The sequence below is a fragment of the Bombina bombina genome, chromosome 5, assembly GCF_027579735.1.
Source record: "Bombina bombina isolate aBomBom1 chromosome 5, aBomBom1.pri, whole genome shotgun sequence".
NCBI classification, from domain to species: Eukaryota; Metazoa; Chordata; class Amphibia; order Anura; family Bombinatoridae; genus Bombina; species Bombina bombina.
The window spans coordinates 906,183,796-906,201,721 of NC_069503.1; positions in this window are offsets into that span (position 1 = coordinate 906,183,796).

Below are 17,926 nucleotides of genomic sequence, written 5' to 3' on the forward strand. Positions count from 1 at the left end.
GCGAGCTCAATCTGATTGGCTGATTGGATCAGCCAATCGGATTGAACTATATTCTGATTGGCTGATTCCATCAGCCAATCAGAAAATTCCTACCTTAATTCCGATTGGCTGATAGAATCCTATCAGCCAATCGGAATTCGAGGGACGCCATCTTGGATGACGTCCCTTAAAGGAACCGTCATTCGTCGTCTAGTCGTCGGAAGAAGAGGATGGATCCGCGCTGGAGGTCTTCAAGATGGAGCCGGTCGTCATCGGATGGAAGAAGATAGAAGATGCCGCTTGGAGAAGATGTTTGCCGGTCCGGATGTCCTCTTCTTGCCGGATAGGAGGAAGACTTTGGACCCTCTTCTGGACTTCTTCAGTGGATGTCTAGCCCCCGCTTGGGTTGGATGAAGATCTTGGAGCCAGGACGGATCGGTGAACCTGGCATGGTGAAGACAAGGTAGGAAGATCATCTGGGGGGTAGTGTTAGGTTTATTTAAGGGGGGTTTGGGTTAGATTAGGGGTATGTGGGTGGTGGGTTGTAATGTTGGGGGGGGGTATTGTATGTTTTTTTTTACAGGCAAAAGAGCTGAAATTCTTGGGGCATGCCCCGCAAAGGGCCCTGTTCAGGGCTGGTAAGGTAAAAGAGCTTGTAATATTTGTATTTTAGAATAGGGTAGGGAATTTTTTATTTTGGGGGGCTTTGTTATTTTATTAGGGGGCTTAGAGTAGGTGTAATTAGTTTAAAATTGTTGTAATATTTTTCTTATCTTTGTAAATATTTTATTATTTTCTGTAACTTAGTTCTTTTTTATTTTTTTTACTTTAGATAGTTTATTTAATTTTATTTATTTGTAGCAATTGTGTTTAATTAATTTATTGATAGTGTAGTGTTAGGTTAATTGTAGGTAATTGTAGGTAGTTTATTTAATTATTTTATTGATAGGGTAGTGTTAGGTTTAATTATATCTTAGGTTAGGATTTATTTTACAGGTAAATTTGTTATTATTTTAACTAGGTAACTATTAAATAGTTATTAACTATTTAATAGCTATTGTACCTGGTTAAAATAATTACAAAGTTGCCTGTAAAATAAATATTAATCCTAAAATAGCTATAATATAATTATAAATTATATTGTAGCTATATTAGGATTTATTTTACAGGTAAGTATTTAGCTTTAAATAGGAATCATTTATTTAATAAGAGTTAATTTATTTCGTTAGATAAAAATTATATTTAACTTAGGGGGGTGTTAGTGTTAGGGTTAGACTTAGCTTTAGGGGTTAATACATTTATTAGAATAGCGGTGAGCTCCGGTCGGCAGATTAGGGGTTAATAATTGAAGGTAGGTGTCGGCGATGTTAGGGAGGGCAGATTAGGGGTTAATACTATTTATGATAGGGTTAGTGAGGCGGATTAGGGGTTAATAACTTTATTATAGTAGCGCTCAGGTCCGCTCGGCAGATTAGGGGTTAATAAGTGTAGGTAGGTGTCGGCGACGTTGTGGGGGGCAGATTAGGGGTTAATAAATATAACATAGGGGTCGGCGATGTTAGGGGTAGCAGATTAGGGGTACATAGGGATAACGTAGGTGGCGGCGATTTGCGGTCGGAAGATTAGGGGTTAATTATTTTAAGTAGCTTGCGGCGACGTTGTGGGGGGCAAGTTAGGGGTTAATAGATATAATACAGGGGTCGGCGGTGTTAGGGGCAGCAGATTAGGGGTACATAAGTATAACGTAGGTGGCGGTCGGCAGATTAGGGGTTAAAATTTTTAATCGAGTGGCGGCGATGTGGGGGGACCTCGGTTTAGGGGTACATAGGTAGTTTATGGGTGTTAGTGTACTTTAGGGTACAGTAGTTAAGAGCTTTATAAACCGGCGTTAGCCAGAAAGCTCTTAACTCCTGCTATTTTCAGGCGGCTGGAATCTTGTCGTTAGAGCTCTAACGCTCACTGCAGAAACGACTCTAAATACCGGCGTTAGGAAGATCCCATTGAAAAGATAGGCTACGCAAATGGCGTAGGGGGATCTGCGGTATGGAAAAGTCGCGGCTGTAAAGTGAGCGTTAGACCCTTTAATCACTGACTCTAAATACCAGCGGTAGCCCAAAACCAGCGTTAGGAGCCTCTAACGCTGGTTTTGACGGCTACCGCCGAACTCTAAATCTAGCCGTCTAAATCTAGGCCTCAGGAATTAAAAGTCTTAGTTAAACCCTTAAGACACTGCTTATGAAAGATTTCAAATTTGACCATGTTATGATCACTGTTACCCAAATTTTCTTTGACTTCTCTGTTTGATATTATATCTGTATTGTTTGATAGCACTAAATCCAAAATAGCTTTACTCCTAGTTGGATCCTCTATTAATATGTTTTATGTATTTACAAATAGATATTCCTATACAGTATATCTATACCTATATATAATCATATAGCTATATAGGTATATACATATATATATATATGTATATGTATATATATATATATATATATATATATATATATATATATATATATATATATATATATATATATATATATATATATTAATATGTATTTACGAATAAATAAAACATATTCTTCTATGTGAAGAACAAAACAATGTGAAATATTCATATTTTCATGTCGGATTAGTGCTCTTGAGAATATGCGATCGGGTTTGAGCGTGAGTAGGGGGGAATACATTAACGCGGTCACAATATTCATAGTCTGGCTTTTTACATGCATCGGGTTATCACGCAAGTGAAAACGTTTTAATTTTAATTTGTAATATGAGTGCTACCCGACGCATACAAAAAGCTTACTTCTAGGGAAATTAGCACGCAAGCTGGAGCGATAAATACAACTCCACTCGTAATCTGGCAATTACTGTTTAATGCATACATGGGCAGAAGAGATCTAGGGGCCTAACAACTGTGTTAATAGTTAACTTGTGGTAGGGAGCTGGGACTTTGCCATTCAAGTTAAGCGTGCTGGTGGTCTGGATAGCACTGGTTGTAGTCACAGTGAAAATTAATTAATTCCAGGAGTTGTGGTTAGGGTTAATTGTGATGAGGTAGTAATGTTAAGGGTTAACTTGTAGTCAGGAAGCAGGGGATCCTTGTATTTAAGCAATAACTTGTATTGTGGATGATGAAATAAGGATTACTTTGATTGTTGGTTTCAGGAAGGCATGCTGTTAGGCCTAGTTAAAGTGTGAAGTTAAGTTTAGTTTTTTACCATTGTTAAACCTGCTATAACACTGGAATTGGGGGTTATCTTTCTAGATAGATTTACTTATACAGAGGTATATTACATTTCCTATTTATAAAATTTCCCTTAAACTTCAAAGATGAATTTTGTAGAAAAAAAAAAACAAGTATAATGGCAGGCAGGTGTGCTATCTCATGCCTGATGTCGCAATCTTAGAAGGGGTTTAGTGCTTTGTCTAGTATGGTACCTGAAGAGTGTGCCAAGGTCGGCGCAGAGGGGACTGTCATGCTTATTCCCTTTCCCTATTGTAACATAGCACTGGCCCTTTAAATCCCCTGCAATTGCCATAAATACCAGCAATCCTCACTTACTCATTGCTTGGTATTGATTCATTCCTGACCAGTCCTGAGCTCCACCCTCTACCTGCAGTCTGTGCAGCAACCGCTCCCTGAGCACTGTCTCATTCAGGCTGCTATCCTGTGTAGTGATCTTCTCCGCTAACCGGAACTCCAGCCTCTGTGACGTCACACGCCACTCTCTTGCTGACTTCAGCTGCTTCCTAACCGCTCTCAGCACTTACCTTACTTGCGGTTCTACCGAAATCCAGTCTCCAACTATAGGTATATCAGGTACCAATATTAAGGGGGTTCTTTTGCTTATATTGTTAGTCTGCTCAAGCTGTAACTTTGGCGCAATCCTGTATGTGCACTATTTACAAGAGCTCATAAGTATCCATTTTCCCATTGCTTCCATAACACCATAAGCCTTTATCATTCCTTGTTTTGTGCACAAACATCTATCTATTCAAAGTATAACGTTAACAATAATTTCATAATTGAGGTTAAAGCAACTAGTTACACTGCTGAATTGTATTAACCCTGTTTCTTCAGCTATAGTGTTTGCTGCTGCTTTATCTATTTTTTTTCCCTTTCTTCACATATTAACTGCTATTTGTGTGTGTACTAGGTTGCCACATATTACTTAAGGGTAATATCTATGTGACACCCTGCTACACACTTAGCTACACTATATATTAATATATACATATTGTCTTATCAGTAGCTGTGGTCCACTCTAATATATGTCTCTTTTTCAGACATTACAGAAATACCAAGCCAAACTAAAATGGACCCAACTGATATGAATACACACATACAAACACTAACTAACAAAGTAGATTTACTAACTGAAGGTCTTACTGCACTAAAACTTGAAAATGACAATTTAAAAACTTATATCAAGGAGGTAGTTGATAGGAAGCCCCCTCCTCTAGAACCCCACATTAGTACCCCTGAACCTTTCTCTGGAGATAGGAAGATTTTTAGGGAATTTAAAAATTCATGCTATTTATTATTTACTCTCAAACCCTACACCTATCCTAATGATAGGGTAAAAGTTATGACAACCATTTCCTACTTAAGGGCAGAGCCTAGGGCATGGGCCAATACTTTTTTGGAGCACAATGATGACATTCTCAATCCCTTGGACTCTTTTTTCTCTGCCTTATCACAAATTTATGAGGACCCCTTTAAGCAGCAAATGGCTGAAAATGCCATGAGGTCCTTAAGGCAGAGGAAAAGAGAGGTAGAGGAATATATAGCAGAATTCAAGCGGTGGGCTCCCGACACCCAATGGAACAACTTGTCTCTCCGAAATCAATTTCGGTTGGGGTTGTCGGATGCTGTTAAGGATGAGCTATCTCGCACCCAAATACCTCCTACTCTGGAACAACTTATAGATCTCTGTATCTGCATAGATAAAAGGCTCAAGGAAAGACATCACGAGAGAACTAGTCATGACTCATCCTCTAGACCAAGGTTTTCAACCAACCCACCCAGTACACACTCAAAACCCCATCCAGAGCCTATGGATATCGCCTTCCTAAGAGGACCCCTAAGTTCCCAGGAAAAGACAAGACGTCGCACTCATAACCTGTGCATGTAGAGATTGCCCTAACCTCATTCGCCAAAGAAAGGGTAAGCTGTTTACTCCCTCTCCTTCAATCAAGACTGTTCTCAAAAGCAATCAGTATTGTAAAACTAATCTTGTTTTACAGTGGGATCAAACTCGGGTGACCGTCCAAGGGATTATTGACTCCGGAGCCTCCCTCTCCTACATTGATATAACCTTTTGTGAAACTAATAAAATACCCCTGCATAAGAAATTGTCTCCTGTTCATTTGAGAGGGATAGATGGTGAGGTCTTGTCCACAGGACCTGTTTTGTTTGAAACAACTCCCATTTTAATGTCGACAGTGTGTCACCATAGGGAGTATATCAAATTCGATGTCATTACCTCACCTGATTTTCCTCTAATTTTAGGGTTACAGTGGCTTAGGCAACATGATCCTCTCATCTCTTGGTCATCTCTTTCTTTACAATTTAGTTCTGCAAGGTAACCTGTTACCCCCAACTGTTACTCCAACCTTCCCCTGAAGGGTTGCAAACAAATGTGCCCACTGATTATGAAGATTTTATTGATGTGTTCAGCAAGAAACAATCAGAAAATCTCCCACCACACAGGCCATATGACTGCCCAATCGATCTGCTTCCAGGAGCAGCTATTCCCTGTGGGCACATTTTCCCTTTGTCTAAACCAGAATTACTACATCTTAGAACTTACCATGAAGAAAACCTTAAAAAAGGTTTTATAAGACCATCAACTTCTCCTGCAGCAGCAGGGATTTTCTTCGTAAAAAACAAAGATGCTTCTCTAAGACCTATAGTAGACTATAGGCAGTTAAATAAAGTAACTATAAAAAACCGTTACCCCTTATCACTTATCAGCGAATTAATTGAGCGTCTAGAGGGCTCTAAGATTTTCACTAAGCTGGACCTTAGGGGCGCCTATAACTTGATCAGGATGAGGGCAGGAGACGAATGGCTGACTGCATTTCGTACTCGTTATGGGTTATACGAATATGTAGTCATGCCATTCGGTCTCTGCAATGCTCCTGCCACCTTCCAGCACCTGATAAATGATATTTTCAAGGATATACTGGATACCTATGTGGTCATTTATCTAGACGACATTCTCATATTCTCAAAATCTCTATCAGAGCACAAAATCCATGTCCGTCAGGTACTGAATAGACTCAGAAGCAATTCTTTATATGTAAAAGCTGAAAAATGCACCTTTCATGCAAATAGTATACCGTTCATTGGGTACATAATATCTGATAAGGGTATACGTATGGATGACACTAAAATTAAAACTGTAGTAGATTGGCCTGTCCCTACCTCCAGAAAACAAGTTCAAAGTTTTCTGGGATTCGCCAACTTCTACAGGAAATTTATAAAAAAACTACTCTTCTCTGGCTAAACCTCTTATCGATCTTAAAAAACAAAATATGAAATTCACCTGGTCTACTGCCACCCAAAATACCTTTGATTTATTGAAATCACATTTTACCTCTGCACCCATTTTGCGCTACCCTAACTCAGAACTCCCTTATACTCTTGAAGTAGACGCTTCTGACTTTGCCCTTGGTGCCATCCTCTCACAATGACAATCTCTACAACAACCATTGCATCCTGTTGCTTACTATTCTCGTACCTTAACAACAGCAGAGAGAAATTATCCAGTTGGCGAAAAGGAACTCCTCACCATAAAGGCCACATTCGAACAATGGAGACACCTACTGGAAGGAGCTACAACACCAACTGTAGTTTACATTGACCATAGGAACTTACAATTCCTGAAGTCCACAAGAACACTCTCCGCCCGTCAAGTTCGTTGGAATTTATTCTTTTCACGCTTTAATTTTCTCATTACCTACAGACCAGCCAGCAAGAATGGGAAGGCAGATGCCCTATCTCGTCTCCCACAAACATCATCAGCAACGACCACAACCCAAAACATTATTCCTGAAGAAAACTTCCTTCTGTTTATGATTGATTCTGTTCCTTTATTACGAACTGAACAAATAAAAGATTCTTCAAAACCGGATAAACAAGGACAAATCAGAGCTATTATGGCTACTAAATAGGGACCCCAACACACCATTGGAAGATAACTTTAAAGTAATTACAAACACGTTTAAATATCTAGGCATTAAACTAACAAGAGATCCCACCCAATGGTATACAATAAATTTCAAACCATTATTGCAGAACCTCAAACAAATGCTCCTGAATTGGACGCCATTGCCACTGACCCTGACAGGTAGGATAGGACTGATAAAGATGACCCTGTTCCCCAAACTTCTCTACAGCCTACAAATGCTGCCAGAGCTACTTCATAAGCAAGATCTCAAGACACTAAATAGAGACATTTTAAATTTCATTTGGAGGGGGAAAAAACATAGAATCAGTTACCAAAAGCTAACATGCCAACCAGAGCAGGGGGGGGTTAGGACTCCCCAATATAGAATATTATAACTGGGCAACCCTTTCAAAATATGTGATGGATTGGCTAGTGGATGGGGAACACTTTACTAACAAGTCGCTGGAGACAGCATTTATTAAACCATGGTCGCTTAAAATGCTCCCACACATGAACAGGGCACAGGTAGAGCCCATTCTCAGGGGGGCGGGCCTTTTTAGCAATCCAATAAAGGCTTGGTGGAAGATATGTGGGACTCTCGGAGTCTCACATGGTAGTACAGTTTACTTGCCCCTGGGGGGCAACCCAGATTTCCCCGCAGGATTTACCACTAAACCATTTAAACAATGGGAGAAATGGGGGGTAACAACCCTAAAACATGTCTTATCAGGTAACGGGTCCACAGTCAGACCATTTATAGAACTGCAGAACGACTATGGCATGCCAAACTCCCACCACTTCACCTATCTACAGGTAAAACACTACGCGCAAGGCCTACTGAAAGCCGGTAATATGATGGAAACAGACTGTGACATTTATAAACTCTTAAGGTTGACAAAGGGCGGGGTGACCTCCATCTCACATACCTACAACACGCTCCAATCCAAAGTACATAAAGCCAATATCGCACACTTACAAACTGCCTGGGGGAACCTGGTGGGACATGACATCACAGATACATGTGTGGTGCAGAGCTTTGTGGAGGTGAGGGAGGCATCGCTCTCAAATGACATAAGAGAATCCCACACCAAACTAGTCCACAATGCATACATAACCCCCAAAATATTCCACAAGTGGAAGAGTGATACATCAGGGCGGTGCCCGAAATGCTCCAACCCTAACCCAAACATTACTCACATGATCTGCCCGAAACTAACGAAATTCTGGGGCATGGTGCAGAGGTGGGTGGAAACATGCACAGGGGAAAAAATTCACTTATCAAACGAGTCAGTGATATTTCTAAACCATCAAACGAAAACACACAAGATTCATAAACAATGTAATTCTACTCACTAGAAAACTCATCTTGCAGCACTGGATGTCACAGGCATCACCAAGCCTAACACAACTCAAAGATACCCTGAGAAAACAAATGATTTATGAGCAACTGGACACTCAAGGAGACATAACACGCAGAACAAAAAAATTCATAACCAAATGGGAACCCTTCATTACCACTTTAGACACAGCGAACCAAAAACAAATAATCTACCCATTCAAAGACACAGAATACATACTGAATGCACAACTGCATGGGAAATGGAACATATTTACCTAAAAGACCGGAACCAGCAACCATGACTGGTAGCGGTACAGGGACAGACACCTAGAGGAATCTGGGTGGCACCCGGGGGGAGGTCCAGGAATAAGGTAAGCTCTGAGGAGGGAGGGGAACTGGTAGGATGGATATTAGAAGAATGAGATAGAATCAGATTAAGTACCCAGTAGGTATGGTACCAACATGTTATCCTGCATATCAAGAACTGATTTTTGTTATAATCCACCTTAGTGAGTGGAGATAACAATTGGGTGGGGAGTGAGAAGTAGACCTAAAAGGGATGGAGAACGGATCTCCAAGGAAAAATACTGGAAAACTGAGATGCTAATGTATTGAATAGACATGTCATCATACTGTATATAGCTGAATGACTCTGTAATATTAAATGTTTGTCTATGTACTTGGCATTGAAAAATAAAATATTTAAAAAAAAAAAAAGATTCTTCAAAACCTGAACATCTTTTAAGAAAGAATAACGATGGACTCTACTGTTATGGGAATAAATTGTACCTCCCTCCATCTCTACATGACCAGCTATTCAGATCCACTCATGATTCATCTCTTGGGGGACATTGTGGACTAACTAAAACTAGGGAATTGGTACAGAGATCTTACTGGTGGCCAACCATGTTAACTGATGTAACGCAGTTCATAAACTCTTGTCCCACTTGTACCATATCCAAAAGGAACAAAAGACCACCTTACACTCAATACCTACCCCCGAGAAACCCTGGCAGGAAATCGCTCTAAATTACATTGTGGATTTACCCACATCTGACAAAAACACCACTATTGTTGTAGTAGTGGATCTCTTCAGCAAAATGATCCATCTGATACCTTATCACAAACTTTCCACAGCAGCAGAAACCATACAACTACCATACAACTTCTTTTAACACATGTTATCAGGCTACATGGGTTGCCTAAGAAAATTCTGACCGATAGAGGGTCCCAATTCACCAGCGCTCTTTGGTCTGCTTTCTGTGAAAAGTTCTCCATTGAAAAGTCCCTTTCTTCTTCTTACCATCCTCAGACAAATGGACAGACGGAACGGTGTAATCAATGGATGGAACAGTTCCTACGAACTTATTGTCATACTAACCAACACTCCTGGTCCCAACAGTTACATTTCGCTGAATTCGTCTTTAATAATACTCTGCATTCTACAACTAAACAGACACCTTTCTATGTCAACTATGGTTTCCATCCTACGTTCCAATACTTGCCTGAACTGGTTTCAGATCATTCCCACATTTCAGATTTAACTTCCACCATCAGTTCTAACTTCATAACCTTCAAACAAGCAATCAAAGACGCAAAGATTATACAGAAAAAGTATTATGACCGCCGGCGCACTCCACCACCTACATACAAAGTAGGAGATCTTGTCTGGCTCTCCACAAAAAATCTTCGCTTATCAACTCCATCCAGGAAGCTCTCACCTCTCTTCATTGGACCATTCCCTGTACAGCAGATTATCAACTGCAATGCTGTTCGTCTCACCTTACCTACTTTACTCAAAATACATCCCACTTTCCATGTATCATTGCTTAAACCTTACCGTACCTTACGTAACCAATCCATGGATACAGCACTACCTCCTGTTTCTGTAGACCCCAACATGGAATATGAGGTTGAGGACATTTTGGATGCTAGATGTCTGAGGGGTGTCCTTCAATATCTTATTAAATGGAAGGGCTACTCTAGTGAGCACAACTCTTGGGAACCATCCACCAATATCTCAGCTCCCAGATTACTTTCCAGATTCCATCAACGACACCCAGATCGTCCTAGACCCTGAGCATCGGTGCTGCTCCTGGAGGGGGGTGTTCTGTCATGCTTATTCCCTTTCCCTATTGTAACATAGCACTGGCCCTTTAAATCCCCTGCAATTGCCATAAATACCAGCAATCCTCACTTACTCATTGCTTGGTATTGATTCATTCCGGACCAGTCCTGAGCTCCACCCTCTACCTGCAGTCTGTGCAGCAACCACTCCCTGAGCACTGTCTCATTCAGGCTGCTATCCTGTGTAGTGATCTTCTCCGCTAACCGGAACTCCGGCCTCTGTGACGTCACACGCCACTCTCTTGCCGACTTCAGCTGCTTCCTAACCGCTCTTACTTGCGGTTCTACCGAAATCCAGTCTCCAACTATAGGTATATCAGGTACCAATATTAAGGGGGTTCTTTTGCTTATATTGTTAGTCTGCTCAAGCTGTAACTTTGGCGCAATCCTGTATGTGCACTATTTACAAGAGCTCATAAGTATCCATTTTCCCATTGCTTCCATAACACCATAAGCCTTTATCATTCCTTGTTTTGTGCACAAATATCTATCTATTCAAAGTATAACGTTAACAATAATTTCATAATTGAGGTTAAAGCAACTAGTTACACATGCTGAATTGTATTAACCCTGTTTCTTCAGCTATAGTGTTTGCTGCTGCTTTATCTATTTTTTTCCCTTTCTTCACATATTAACTGCTATTTGTGTGTGTGCTAGGTTGCCACATATTACTTAAGGGTAATATCTATGTGACACCCTGCTACACACTTAGCTACACTATATATTAATATATACATATACATATACTCTAATATATGTCTCTTTTTCAGACATTAGAGGGACCTATGTTGCTGTTAATATCAGCAAGGATTTGGTAACCTTGTGCTAAGGTTATAGCTATCTATGCTAATACCATTGGAAATTACATTGTGGCAGAATTTATACTAGAATCCACACACAAAATGTTAAACAACATCTGCCCCGGGCTATTTCTGTTGGATGACCCTGGCATTTATACTCCTGACCTGTTCTCTTGTTATGATCCCTGATTTTGTTTTTGATTTTGTTTCTGTTCTGTTCTGTACTGAGAATACTGGATTGTTAATTATGTTACTTATCTCTGGCAACTGTTACTTAGATTACCTATTTCACTAGTTACTTCTGAATACCTCAGTACTTGACATTAGAATGCAGAGAGGGATGGATATGGAAGCATTGTTCCTAAAATTTGCTTACTGAATAGAAAAAAATACTCCCCAGTATAGAATTGACTGATATAGGTGGAGTAATATTTGCCACATGATTAAAATATATACCAATCTACAATAATTCTTACAGACCTTTCTATATAGAAAGCTACTTACAAGGTGCATACACCCTCTCCCTTACTAGGTGATTCATATCTAAGCCTACCTGAGCTAATCTTCCAAACTACTCCACACATTGGCAGAAAGGCTTAGGGATATCCCGAAGTTTAGAAGATTGGCACAAAATATTTTACCATATACACAAATCTCCAGCTTCAGTGCAAATATTGGAGCAATTTTTTTTAACACCTTGTACTACTCTCCTGGTAGTGTGACACCCTGGAGTGGAAGTAGGGCCTCTCTGGATTCCTGAACTGTTGGTTTACAGGTGTTCCACTTTGGCTTTTTACTTCCAGCTTGTCTTTTGGTTTCCTTGTTTTTTGTTTTTCTTTATCTTTATACTCCCCTACCTGCAGCTGTAGGTCATTATCAATGCAAGCTTTGCCCATTTATTGAACTCTGTTCTGGGTGTGCTGTTCTTTGTCCCTAATTGTATTTTTGGTATTTTGACTCCTACATTTTGATCCTGGCTACTCTCTTCATCCTGTGAATTGGTACTGCATTGTGTGTGTGTTGTTGACACCTGCTTACCCTTGACTAACCTTTGGATTGTGATTTTGTGCTGCATTGATTCTCCTGTTGTCGACCCAGCCTGTAAGACCCTGAGTTTGTCTGCTACTTTCTACCTACTGCTATAGGTCTAATTCTGACTGTTTACTCTGTTAATATTTGCATGATCTTTTTTCAGATCAACCTGACACCGAATAGAGACCAGGAATTAGGAAAGGGGCATCTGTTTGTGTTAAACCAGACAAGGAGTCTGACAGGGAGTTGCTGGGGGACTGTTGAGAAGTTGGTACAATGTTACATGTGTTGTGGAGCTGTAAATTCTTGCACTGGAAATCAGTAGAAATATTTGTCCAACCCTAATCTGGCACTTGACCATGAATTTGGCCCCTAAAATATGAAAGTTAAACTTCCTTGTAAGTTCTGATAACAATTTCTGCAAGTAGTAATGACGGGGGTTGTTCAGTAAAAGCTAAACAATGGAAATCTGCTCAGATAGCAACACTTCAGTCATGTCTAGAAAGAAGAATTATTTACTTTAGAGGAACATAGATATCTTAAACAGAATAAAATAGATTTTTTTTTTCAATTGGGCCCAAGCACTAGAGGCCCATCAGTATCTTCTGACTAAGGTCCTGCAGATTTTCCCTTTTTGCTTTTCCACTCTTCCTACCCAATACAATGATGGAAGAGTTAGTCTTGTTGTACCTAGCATGAGAACTGATCATGAGCCTGTCAGATCTCTTAGCATGGTCAGAACTGTGCTGTCCTGAAGACTGCGACCAGCAGGCGTGCTAAAGGTAGTAGGTTTGCTGCTGCAGGAGCCATGGGCTGCACTTAGTAAGGTCAGGTTAGTGCGGCCAGCTCTCTTGATGTTGCTCATGCTTTGCCTGAATTCTTGTAAAGAATATGTATGCTAAATTTAAGACTCTTTTTATTACAATTCATCAGAAGTGTACCTGGCCTTGTTCTGGGCACCAAGCCTGAATGAGAGCCTTTAAAAAGACATCTCAAACTGCCTTTCAGTGCATGATTATTTCAAATGGAGATTGAAGTATTCTTGCTCCTGGCCTGTTTCCCTAATCTGGACTAAGCAACCCCTCTAATCCGTTTACTGAGATACACTACCAGAGGATTGATTTACTATCTTATGAACTTTGGAACTGTACCCTGACTTCTGCACCCGCCTTATCCTTTTGCTCTGATCTTCTGGTTTTCCCCCTGGCCTGTTCACTGGTTGCTCTACTGTTATCCTCAATGTTTCCAGCTACTCATTCTCTGCACAACTGGTGCAAGATGATAAATAAGATAATTTATCTATTACTTTATGGAGCCCAGATGGCCCCTTTTCCTATCCCTTCCTATCTTTCTCTCATTGATGATAGCACAATATACTTGCTCTTCCATCGTTTTCCCCTGCCTTCTCCTTTTCTTTCCCTCTCTTACACTCCTCTGTCTACATACTGATTCTAGTACTCACACTCAGTTGCTTCTTTTTCATGCCTTATGTAATTAACACTATTATGAGTGTGATTAAAATTCACACCAAGTTTAAAGGATTTAAAAAAAAGTAGATTTGTAAACTTAACAAGTGCATAAAAAAATGCAAATAACATTTCAAATAAGTAGTAGATTTTTCTTAAAAATGTAGTTCTCCCCATTTTCCAGACCCCTGTATCATAGGGCAGCCATCAGGCAATAATAGACTTGTATACGTATACACTGTGAATTTGTACACATGCTCAGTAGGAGGTGGTGCTTCACAAAGTGTGCATATAAAAAAAGATAGGGCAAAATTTGATAATGAAATTAAATTGGGAAGCCTTTTAAAACTTTATGCTCTTCCTGAATCATGATAGTTTAATCTTGACTTTAGTGTCCCTTTAAAAATCACTTTAGCCTTAATGGAAACATTTACTATATGAACAACTTTCTATGAGGGATCACAAGGTATTTAATCCAAAAGTTAGACCAATAGTTATTATTCCCATGTAGGAATGGGCAAACATTCAGATTCAGCACTCATTTGGCCATAGGCAGCACATTCAACTATTTTCAGCACCAGGTTCATTGGTGTAAAAGTTCAACACACAAAGATCTGAAAAGAGCCAAATTCCAATGTCTACAGCTATATTCTGCATATCTTTGCTAAACTATATTTTGCCCATGCATATTCCCAATACGCTTTTCTCTGTCTGGCTACTAGGTCCATTGGTTGCATTTATTAAAAGTCTGGAAGCAGGATGAAGATTCAGGGTCATGCTGTGAAGGTAGCTGTGAGCACTGCTGGAGTTCAAGTTGAGAAGAATAGGTTTAGTGCTACTGATAGAATGAGGTGTTCCATGGGGATATCATTGTCAGAAAGAGATTCAGAGGTATGTGCAAAGTTTAGCATACAGGTCTCCCGTATTACAAGTCGCTGAGGTACAGCTATACCGCAAGCTTTTAGCCTGTACCGCAACTCTCTATTCCACACTCAAAAATGGCTTTTGATTGTGCAATTTTCATTGCGCCTGTATTACAGGTTGTGCGGTCTGGCTATAACGCTAGCGTTATAACTTATACTGCTGCGATTCATTCCGCGATCAGAGACCACAAAGACCACAAAAATGTTTCATAAAACTCATAATAAAATGTTACAAAGCACAAAAACACCCATAAACTACAAAATTAACCCCCAAACCGCCACCCCCTTATAACAAATACTTTATTAAATGTATTAACCCCTAATCTACCGCCCACCCACATTGCCTATACTAAATTAAATTTTAACCCCTAAACCATCAACCCCCATATCGCCAACACTAAATAAACCTATTAACCTTTAAACCAACGACCCCCCCCCACATCACAACTACTATAATAAACATATTAACCCCTAAACTGCTGACCCTCACATCGCAACTACTATAATAAAGCTATTAACCCCTAAACCGCCAGCCTCCCACGTCACAACTTCTATAATAAATGTATTAACCCCTAAACCGCCACCCCCACATCACAAATACTAAACTAAACCTATTAACCCCTAAACCACCGGCCCCCACATTGCGACACACTAAATTAAAATATTAAAACCTAAACCTAACGCCCCATAACTTTAAATTAAAGTTACAATATAACTACCTTAAAATAAATAAAAGCTTACCTGTGAAATAAATAAAACTTAAGCTTAAACTATAAATTAACCTAACATTACTATTTTAAAAGCTAAAATAAACGAAAAATAAAAAACCTTAGTTACAAAATTAAAAAATCATAACACTACGAAAAAATTAAAAAAAATCGTATTTTTAGAAATAGACAGTTTATTTCTTAGACTTTCTTCTAATTAGAGATTACCCATTCATATTTCAAAAATAAGACATAGGACCATTCATTTAATTTTAACTGCATGGTCCGGAGGTGCTAATGTGAACTGTGAGTGAATATTGTCATAAGGTTTTAATGATATTACAAATAAAAAATAGTTTTTTTTAACTGTACTGAGGCTCCTCATATGCAATTATTGGGATCCATTTATTTTACACACCATTATTATTGTTTTCTTTGTTGATAATATGTATAATATCATTGTTAAGAAGTGACCATGCAGTTATGTTGATGCCAAGACCTATGCGTGAGGTATTAAAAGACTTATGGTAATGCCAGCCACTGCTTGGTTAAGTTTATGGAAGTCCTGGCACTTTGTTTCTGATCTGATACTGGTTTATGCTCTTAACCTTATCCATGCTTGTACCCTCAATTGTGGACTGATATACTGGTTGGAGAGAAGATCCAATACTTGTTACAGGTGATGTAAATTCACTATATACAAATATTATTTATACATTAGGTATAGAAGCTGTTAAATTTTAGTGATATGAATATACCCATAACTCAAACTGATTTCATACTTCAAATGATTGAATTCATCCTAAATAAAAACTATTTTAGCTTTAATGGAGAATTTTTTCCTCCAAATTAAAGGTACTGCTATGGGCACAAGGTTTTTGCCCAGTTATGCCTATCTATTTATGGGCCTATTTGAAAACAACATATTATAGGCTCACAATGGAGAGCAAACCCCATGCTTTTTAAAAGATTAATTGATGATATTTTTTATTAATTGAAGAGGGGTAAAGAACTCCTAAATTTATTTATAGAATATCTGAATGAATATGAATGGGGTCTCTCTTTTACTTATGAGTTCAGTACACGTAATATTATTTTTTTGGATATTACAGTGGAAATCAAAGATAATTAAATTAGGACTAAAACATATTACAAAAAAGTAGATGCTAATAATTATCTGCATTTTAAGAGCTCCCATTTAGATTAATGGAAGATGAATATACTAAAAAAGACAAATTTTAAGGTTGAGGAAGAATTGTTCAAGTATAGAAAACTTCAATTATCGATGGAAATGAAGGGCTGAGTCCATCATAAGTTTGAATCCAGTAGTTTATTGGATTGGATCCAAAAAGTAAAGCGGTGTGCACCCTAGAGGCTGATGCGTTTCTCACATGCGCTTCATCAGAAATACTGTTATATCCTACTAACAAGCCTTATACACCATAAATGAGCCTATTACAATGTAATTACCACAGGTGTTCAATTTACATTTTTACAGCTTTGTTGCTAACATTTCTTACAATGCTCTCAGTAATTTATACTTTGTTACATTAATGTTACATACATTCTTTGAAATATGCCAACACTGTGAACCATATTAGTGGTATGTAAAGGTTAATAAAGGAATTAAAAAAAACAGACTATTGTTACTGAAAAAGAGAGGGGAGGGGAAAGAAAAGAAAAACAGCCTAAGAAGGTTTATTTAAATGAAAAAAGTATAAGATTAGCTAAAATGTGTTATGTAAAACCAACTAAATAAAGAAAATGAGTGTACACTAGGTACATTTAAAAAGAACTGAACCGCAATATATGTAATTTTTCTTCTATATTTTTTTAGTTATTTGCAGATAGGTAAAGATATAGTTACCTTTTAGGAGATCTTCTTTCTATTACCTATTTTATATTTCTCCTTATCTCCTTATATTAGCTATTCTTTCATTTCATTATTCTATTGTGATGTTGGTAGATTAGGTAAGGAGAAAAAGGGGAATAGAGAGAGAAATATTATTTTCATGTTTTTTTTCCTTGAGTTTAGAATGTATCTAATGTGTGTGTAAGTGGTCTTCAGATTAGAAAATCTACTATTATTTACTTAACAGGTCTAAACTTGAGTATTCTTAATCCATGTACAGATTAACATCATATCTCTGGTTGATACCTTTTTGGAACTCTAGTTTCTAGTGTGAAGATCCAAAATACTTCCCTTTTTAATAGTTTTTTTAGGCCGCTCCCACCTAGTGTGCTTTTCTCTATTTAATCAATGCCCAAGAATGAGAAGTGGGTAGTCCCTCCACCATGTAGGTAATAGTGCTTGGCAACTGGTGTTCTTGGTATCTCTTCCTCTAGGGAATTTAGGTGTTCCCTAATTCTGT